Here is a 9,866-nt window from a genome sequence, read left to right on the forward strand (position 1 = left end):
GTGGCTGTAATAGGCTATGTTGCAGAGCAATTAGCCACTTCACTGTCATATGAGAAAGCAGAAGAGGGCAAAAAATGCTGTCATTGTAATTATTCAAGGTTATTGTAGAGAATGCTTGTCTATATTGCATGTTTAAAATGACCCTGCATCAACATAAGCAAATTAGTGATGCCTGTTTTACTCAACCAAATTTATTTAAAACTTTGAGGCAACCCTAATAAAATTAGGCAAACCTAAAAATGATAAGCAACCCTACATGCTATTAAAAGCAAGTTATTGAAAAAAAAATTAATGTTCACTAGGGTTACTTCCAGAGAATGGAACTTAGAAAATTTCACTTTCTTGTTTGTTTCATAGAGAAAAAAATATATATATAATTATTTTATATTGAAGAAAATTAATTAGTATTGGAAACAAGTTGGTAAATATATAAAGAATTTGCTACTATTCAAAGTTCACTCTTTGAATTTTGCTTTACATTGGCTATAGAAACAAATAATTAAGGAAGAAATCCCTGACGGTAATTAACTCTGACAGATGGTCATACACTGAAGTTTATATTTACCACTTCCATGCTTGGAAAGTGCTTTCTTTTAGAATTATTTCCAAACTGTGACTCATTTGTAATTTACTGGAAAAGACAAAGTATAGCAAAGTTTATTAAGGAGATGAAAGTGCAGTATATCTGACTGTTTTGGGCATAGTCTTTATGTGATCTCCAAGCAAAAGAATTATATGTGTTGTGATTAAAGGATATTAAAACAGAGCCAAGTAGTATATTCCATAGAGACTTGTTTTATAATTGTGTCTTTGGAACAAATCAGTCAAAGTCTTATGTCAGGATCTTTACCAAAGTTCTCTGGTGTTCTTCAGAGACAGGGTGTGTTGAACACCAGTTTCTCCAGTGGACAGCCAGCAGAGAAAGGAACAGGAATGGGCTGAAAAATACTTTTGCTTGGAGGGTAAGGCATGTTCTTCACAGTGATAAAATTTGTGCTGCTTTACTTGTTTCTGCTTCCTGAAACCTTACATACAATAGTGCTCTTAAAAAAGAGGAACAGAAAGACACTGTGAATGTGAAGGGCTTGTTAATGTTGCCCATTTACTCAGTCATTGATTCAACAGGCATTTTGTTTTTCACCATGTACATTGGATTAGAAACGTTAGAAATTAGTACATTGTGTTTTCTCAAGGTGTTTCCTCAAGGAGCTCACAGTCTAGTAAAGTGATGGACTCAAATAAGTACATCAGTATTTTAGTTTCTAATAAAGGTATGCATAAAGGGTATTCTAATGGGGTATAAAGGAAAGAGTGGCCATTTTTTGGTAGGGATGACCTTATAGGAAAATAAAAAGAATATATTTGTTCATTAATTCAACAACTATTTAAAGATTGCATGATATTTTCCAGGCTAGAGATATAGTAACGAGCATGACAAAATCCTTGTTCTCTGGAAACGTACAGTGTTTTGAAAACTAGATGGTTATCACCAGCAGACAAGGAGGAAAAGAGCATATTCCAGATGAAAGCACAGGGGCTTTGTGTATGTACTGGATTTTAGTCACATGCCTGTCCTACCCACCTGTTACTTCTAGCTTAAACTGCTAAATTCCCCACTACCTCACCACGCCCTGCCCCTACCACACACAGAGAAATAATGCTCAATTATTTTTGTGTATAAAGGAAAATATTGGTAATTAAGTGGAGAAACAAAGATGAGACAGTCAACACATGGTTTGACTGTTGAGTTAAAGTCTTGCCAGGTAGTGAGGAAATGGGCTAGATTTTTTTTTTTTTTTAACTCAATGACATAGAATCATCAGTTGGCCATGACTCTGGAGCCGAGAGGACATTGTAGACTCTGGATGGTGATCATGTTGTTCTATGCAAGATGAGCTGAATAGAGAAACCATGTCAACAAAATAAAAAAAAAATGGAGCAGACTCAGACAGAAATTAGAGACCATGTATAAATTTGCCAACTTCATAAAGACTTTCTAATTCAGAGTTTACTCTTCATGGCATGAATTGTACTTCCAATATCAGATTCTATGACCTATTAATACCTTTGTCACAATTGTCTTCCATTTTCAGCTTGGCCGTCTACACTATTCTATGATCAGCATGAGCATTCAATTCAAAATACATATTAAAGTGCTTTCAGTGGGTTTCTGTTGCTTGTATCCAAAAGTAGCAAGTGGTGTAAGGGTATTTTTAGGCAGTTTTGCAAGGCTAAAAAATAGTGTGAGAAAACAAGGCACAGGAAGTAGACCTGGGACTGGAAAGAAAGCCAGGGACAGAACACGAATAGTTTTGTACACCATGGTTAAAGGTTTAGCTTTATAATCTAAACAGTGGAAATCACTGCAGATCTCCAGACAAAGGAGTGGTATGATCAGGTTGCATTATAAAAAGATCACTTGGGAACTTTAGAGAACTTATAAATGGAGACAGAGCAAGGCCTCTTAGGAAACTATGAGAATATCATTAGTATGAGATATTAAGAATCTGTAGTAAGGCAGTAGATATGGAAATAGATATTTAACATATCAATGCTGTGAAATTTATAAGACTTGGATATTGATTTCAAAAAAAAGAAAGAATGACAGATTAATGACTGATACATGCCAATGCTTCATCAGTAAGGGAAATCCTAGAAGTAATGGTACAAAGAATTAGTGAAGTTGGGGAGATATTAGTGAAGTAGTCTTGTTGTCTGAGGTATTACCCAAAGTTCTTTGTCTCATGACCAAGAAGAATAAGGGACATGGTCAATGATGGTGAGTTTGAGTGAAAGTTTAATAAGCGAGAGAGAAAAGCTCTCCACTGTGGGGAGGGGCCCAAGGAAGGTTGGCATTTCACAGTTGAGTACAAAGACTTTTATGCAAAAGTGAATGGGGTGGGGTGTTTCATTTGCATAAGGTGAAAAAAACAGTTAGGACTGGGTATCTTATTTGCATAAAGCAGAAATTTACAACAGCTCCACCCTGCCCCTCTAGTGAGCATGTGGGTCCTTATCCTGAGTTACTTCATTGTTTTATTTCCCTTACTACACATGTGTCAGCAGATGGAATTTACCACTGTGGACATGTTTGGTTTGTGTAAATCCTCTGATCTGTGCAGCTGCAAGCGTATCTTAAGGAAGTCCCCTATGTAAGTTCCCTTATCTGAGTATGCCCAAAAAGGAAAAGAATGTGTTCACTGAAGCCAACTGTGTATGGACAGAACTCACTGGTTGCAGAAAAGACAAAGGTATTATTATTATTATTATTATTATACCTTAAGTTCTGGGATACATACGCAGAACATGCAAGTTTGTTACATAGGTATACACGTGCCATGATGGTTCGCTGCACCCATCAACCCATCATCTACATTAGGCATTTCTCCTAATGCTATCCCTCCCCTAGTAGCCACCCTCTGTCAGGCCCCGGTGTGTGATGTTCCCTTCCCTGTGTCCATGTGTTCTCATTGTTCAACTCGACTTATGAGTGAGAACATGCGGTGTTTGGTTTACTGTTCCTGTGATAGTTTGCTGAGAATGATAGTTTCCAGCTTCATCCATGTCCTGTAAAGGACATGAACTCATCCTTTTTATATGGCCGCATAGTATCCATGATATATATGTGCCACATTTTCTTAATCCAGTCTATCACTGATAGGCATTTGGGTTGGTTCCAAGTCTTTGCTATTGTGAACAATGTTGCAGTAAACATACGTGTGCATATGTCTTTGTAGTAGAATGGTTTGTAATTCTTTGGATATATACCCAGTAATGGGAGTGCTGGGTCAAATGGTATTTCTAGTTCTAGATCCTTGAGGAATCGCCATACTGTCTTTCACAATGGTTGAACTAATTTACACTCCCATCAACAGTGTAAAAGTGTTCCTTTTTCTCCACATCTTCTCTAGCATCCGTTGTTTCCTGACTTTTAATGATCGTTCTTCTAACTGGTATGAGATGGACTCTCATTGTGGTTTTGATTTGCATTTCTCTAATGACCAGTGATTATGAGTTTTTTTCACGTGTTTGTTGGCCATATAAATGTCTTCTTTTGAGAAGTGTCTGTTCATATCCTTTGCCCACTTTTTGATGGGGTTGTTTTTTTTTTTTTTTTTTCTTGTAAATTTAAGTTCTTTGTAGATTCTGGATATTAGCCCTTTGTCAGATGGGTAGATTGCAAAAATTTTCTTCGATTCTGTAGGTTGCCTGTTCACTCTGATGATAGTTTCTTTTGCTGTTTAGAAGTTCTTTAGTTTAATTAGCTCCCATTTGCCAAATTTTTGATTTTGTTGCCATTGCTTTTGGTGTTTTATTCATGAAGTCTCTGCCCATGCCTATGTCCTGAATGGTATTGCCTAGGTTTTATTCTAGGGTTTTTATAGTTTTAGGTCTTACATTTAAGTCTTTAGCCCATCTTGAGTTAATTTTTGTATAAGGTGTAAGGAAGGGATCCCGTTTCAGTTTTCTGCATATGGCTAGCCTGTTTTCCCAACACAATTTATTAAATAGGTAATCCTTTCCCCCATTGCTTGTTTTTGTCAGGTTTGTCAAAGATCAGATGGTTGTAGATGTGTGGTGTTATTTCTGAAGGCTCTGTTCTGTTGCATTGATCTATGTATCTGTTTTGGTATCAGTACCATGCTGTTTTGGTTACTGTAGTCTTGTATAGTTTGAAGTCAGGTAGTATGATGCCTCCAGCTTTATTCTTTTTGCTTAGGATTCTGTTGGTTACACAGGCTCTTCTTTGGTTCCATATGAAATTTAAAGTAGATTTTTCTAATTCTGTGAAGAAACTCAGTGGTAGCTTGATGGGGATAGCATTTAATCTATAAATTACTTTGGGCTGTATGGCCGTTTTCATGACACTGATTCTTCCCATCCATGAGCATGGAATGTTTTTCCATTTGTTTTTGTCCTTTCTTATTTTCTTGAGCAGTGGTTTGTAGTTCTCCTTGAAGAGGTCCTTCACTTCTCTTGTAAGTAGTATCCCCAGGTATTTTATTATCTTTGAAGGAATTGTGAATGGGAGTTCACTTATGATTTGGCTCTCTGTTTTGTCTATTATTGGTTTATAGGAATGCTTGTGATTTTTGCACATTGATTTTGTATCCTGAGACATTGCTGAAGCTGCTCATCAGCTTAAGGAGATTTTGTGCTGAAACGATAGGGTTTTCTAAACATACAATCATGTGATGTGCAAACAGAGATAATTTGACTTTCTCTCTTCCTATTTGAATATCCATTATTTCTTTCTCTTACCTGATTGCTGTGGCCAGAACTTCCAATACTACGTTGAATAGGAGTGGTGAAAGAGGGCATCCTTGTCTTTTGCCAGTTTTCAAAGGGAATGCTTCTGAAATTGTGGCAGTAATTAATAGCCTACCAACCAAAAAAAGCCTTAGATCAGATGGATTCACAGCCAAATTCTACTAGAGCTACAAAGAAGACTTAGTACCATTCCTTCTGAAATTATTACAAGCAACAGAAAAAGAGGGGATCCTCCCTAACTCATTTTATGAGGCCAGTATAATCCTGATACCAAAATCTGGCAGAGATACAACAACAACAAAAAAAGGAAAATCCAGGCCAATATCCCTGATGAACATTGATGCGAAAATACTCAATAAAATACTGGGAAACCAAATCCAACAGACATAAAAAGCGTATCCACCATGATCAAGTCAGCTTCATCCTTGGGATGCAAGTCTGGTTCAACATACACAAATCAATAAATGTAATCCATCACATAAACAGTACCAATGACAAAAACCTCATGATTATCTCAATAGATGCAGAAAAGGTCTTCAATAAAATTCAACACCTCTTCATGCTAAAAACTCTCAATAAGCGAGGTATTGGTGGAACATATCTCAAAATAGTAAGAGATGTTTATGACAAACTCACAGTCAATATCATACTGAATGGACAAAGGTCTTTTTATGGTAGACTTTGCTTCCTTATCTGTGCTTGCAGCTTGGTTTTTCAGGCTGCTCTTTGTTGGAAAGAATTCTACTGAGGATCTACCCTAACTGCCTTCATAGCTGCCTTCCTTTCCCTCTCTTTTGGTGTGGGATTTTGCTTTAGTACATACTTGTGAGATCATACAGTATTTGTTTTTCTGTGTCTGCCTTATTTTACTTAGTGTTATGTCCTCAAGATACATCCATATTGTTGCAAATGGCAGAAATTCATTCTTTTCAAAGGATAAATAATATTTGGTGTGTGTGTGTGTGTGTGTGTGTGTTTATTACCATTCATCTGTCAATGAACATTCAGGTTGTTTTCATAATTTGGTTATTGTGAATAATGTTGCAATGAACATGGGGGTGCAGATATCTCTTTGAAATGAAGATTTTATTTCCTTTGTATATATACCCAGAGGAGGGATTGCTGGATCATATGTTATTTCTATTTTCTACTTTTGGTGAAATCTCCAGGCTGTTTTCCATAATGGCTATACCAATTTACATTTCCATCAACAGCGTATAAGTTTTTCTTTCCTCTACATCGTTACCAGCACTTATCTTTGTCTTTTTGCTAATAGTGATTCTACAGTTACACAAGATGAGTGAGTTATGTAGCTCTAATATACAGGATGGTGGCTATGGTTAACAATAGTGTATTGTACATTTAAAATTTTCTGAGAGGATAAACCTTAAGGGTTGTTACCACACAGAAAAAGAGAGAAGAAAAGAAAATGGTATCTGAGTTGATAGATACATTAATCAGCTTGATTATGACAATAATTTCACAATGTATACATTATATATCAAAACATCATGTTGTAAGCCTTAAACACATAGAGTTCCCATTTGTAAAAAAAAAAAAAAAAAAAAAAAAAAAAACCTGGTAATTGAATATCAGATGTAAATTTCCCTAAGCCTTACATCTTTTTAATAAACTTGATGAAGACATTCTAAGTACAATGGAAGTCTCTGTGTTAAGTGTAGTGTAATGTAAATTCTTGACCAGATGGTTTTACAAAGGTAACATTCATTTTTCAAAATTAAACAACTGACATATTAAATGCCCCCATAATTGGCTTGCAATTTTAATAAAGAGCAGAATTCAACATAGGGATTTCAGCAGGGATATACAGCTGGGTAATGAACACTTCCTAAGATCATTGTTATTAAGTTATACCTACACTTATTTGGTCCTTTTAAAAATTATTATAGCTGTCATTTGGAGACTCTATGCCACAGACAGGGTAACAAATTCATATGTATTATTTAAATTGTCCTAATAATTATTCTCTGAAGCAGCTTTTAATATCTCCATTTTACTGTTGAGAAAACATAGACACAATGAGCTTCAAGTTCAATAACTTGCCAAAGGTCATATTTAAGCTGAGATCTGAGGCCACTTCTGTCTGACTCCATAGCCTGCGCAATGAACAGTTGTGTTGTGTATTGCCTTCCAAATACCATACAGGTGAATGAAGAATGCACAACTCTCTATAGGATTGAACCTGCCCATCTACCATTTATGTTCTTCAGTTCTCTCACATTCCAGACAAGTTTTCTGGTGACTCTGTGGGCTGGGCAACAGTGGGCAGGGTGAGAAGAAAGAAGATGCCATGGTGGAAAAGCAGATTTAGAAGCAGAGGATCAAATGGTTATGTCTTTCTCCTTTTTAGCCTCTCTGGCAGCAACTACTGAACCTTAGTATTAACTGAAGCAGCATATGAGAACAGGAGGACATGTGTGGCTGGTTCCACCTCCCGGTGTCACAAGAGGGACTCAGTGTGAGGGACTGTTTATTTTTGAGAGGTGAGATCACAACACACAGATTTGAGACCAGCTTTTTGATTTATATTGCAAGTAAGACCAATTTTTCCTTGCTGCAAATAAGAGAAAAGTCACTTTTTATTAATAGGGCACAGAGCAAATCTTAAATAGTTAATGTTAGTAACATCCTAGGAAATCTTTGCAAATGCCATCTCTTAGCTTGTTCTCCAAATGTAAAGGTTAGAAATCATTTCAGGAAGCATGGTCACACGTTTTAAATAACTTCTTCTTCCATTTAAGCTGCTATAAATTTATATACATAATTCACTGTTTTTCATTAAGGAATAATGCCAAGAGAAAATAACAGGTTAAAAACGTGATCTAATACTGGAGGGGAAGCAAGAAACCAGGCCTGGACATCTTTCTAGACATAGAGTGGGCCCTTTCTAGACAGAATATTCCATGTTGTTTGGGTAGTTTGCTTTGGGGCAGAATATAGGTTACCTGGTCAATACTGTAACTATTTAGCCACAGGGGGCTGTTTGGATTAAAATTAAATACAACTAGAAATTTAATTCCTTAGTTATACTAGAAATCAAAAACCAGAACACAGATGGAAAAAAACAGTAATGAGTAGGAGGGAGTAGTCTTCTATATCAAAGAATGTTGCTTAATTAGCCCTGCCTTTTGTATTTAGATAGTGTCAAATATCTTTGATGTAAACTTCCTTCATATTCACTTATTTCCAACTATTTCTTTAAAAATTAAAATCTGCCTCTATCGGTATTTTTTTCTTTTCCTTTAAGCTAAGACAAAACACTTTGGAATGGTGCCAAATACTATGAACATCTATTCATTCATCTATCCATCCATCTACCCAGCTATCATCTATGTTTCTAGAAATTTCTTTAGCTTCATAAATGTGTGAAAAAGTAAATAATGGTAATGAACTATATTCTATTCGCCATCTAAATATTTTGGATTGAAATAAGTACTCTGTTATAATATAGGATATGTGTCTCTGTAAGCATTATCAAATGATATATGAAGTTAAATATATAAATAATATATATTTAATATAAATATATAAACATATTTGTACATTTCTTAATAAAAGATCTTTATTACATAAATTTAAGTTTTATATACACATATACCCATATGAAAGAAGAGAATATTGCAAAATTATTTGATTTTTAAAAAATGATATTATTAATAGCTAGATTCTAGATCCTTTTAATAGATCCAAGAATGAAGAATTATTGGTTGTAATGTAAACTCAAAACTTAAATTTCAACTTCCACTTAAGCTTGGGATTTGGTTGGTGGGAACCGCACAGGTTCAACGTGCCTATCTGGAAATGTAATTTTTGTACAGGGCCCATGAACCCTGAACCCTGGCCACTGCATGATGTTTGTTTGCAATGATTGCAAGGTGTTCAGATTTTGTAAATACAAATATCATAAAAACTTTAAAAAGAAACACAATCCTTGCAAGTTCAGGTGGACCAAAGCATTCCAGAAAGAAACTGGTAAAGAGCTTACAGTGAATAATTCATTTGATTTCGAAAAACGTAAACATGAACCTACAAAGTACCAGCAAGTGCTATGGAATAAAACTACTGATGTAATGAAGAGATCAAACAGAAACGTCAAGCTAAATTTATAATGAACAGATTGAAGAAAAATAAAGAGCTACAGAAAGTTCAGGAGATCAAAAAAGTCAAGCAAAACATCCATCTTATCCAAGCGCCTCTTGCAGGCAAAGGAAAGCAGCCGTAAGAGAAAATGGTACAGCAATTACAACAGGATGTGGACATGGAAGATGTTTCTTAAAAACCTTCACATTTCTGCATGTACACTTGAAAATATCCTTTGGAGACTAACAACTTCTAAATTATTTATTTTTTTAAATATGGTCGCTTAAAAGGTGATTAAAAATGTTTCTCCTACACTGCTGTCTGTAAAACATCAGATATTATGAATGTTAGCTTGCTTCTTAGTGCTAAACCTTCACTGATAGATGTACTTGTGTAAATCATGAAAATTCTGTTTGTAAATACAGAAATGAGTTGTGGACAAAAAAATGGTCACATTATTTGGATAATGGCAGCAGGAGGCATTTATATAATAA

General features: G+C 35.4%; 1 pseudogene; it reads left to right on the forward strand.

Annotated features, from left to right (window-relative positions):
• The first annotated feature begins 3,054 nt into the window (after positions 1-3,054).
• LOC126956126 (probable ribosome biogenesis protein RLP24) lies at positions 3,055-9,568 on the forward strand (annotated as a pseudogene).
• The last annotated feature ends 298 nt before the right edge of the window (positions 9,569-9,866 follow it).

Source organism: Macaca thibetana, chromosome 6, assembly GCF_024542745.1.
Source record: "Macaca thibetana thibetana isolate TM-01 chromosome 6, ASM2454274v1, whole genome shotgun sequence".
Classification (NCBI taxonomy): Eukaryota; Metazoa; Chordata; class Mammalia; order Primates; family Cercopithecidae; genus Macaca; species Macaca thibetana.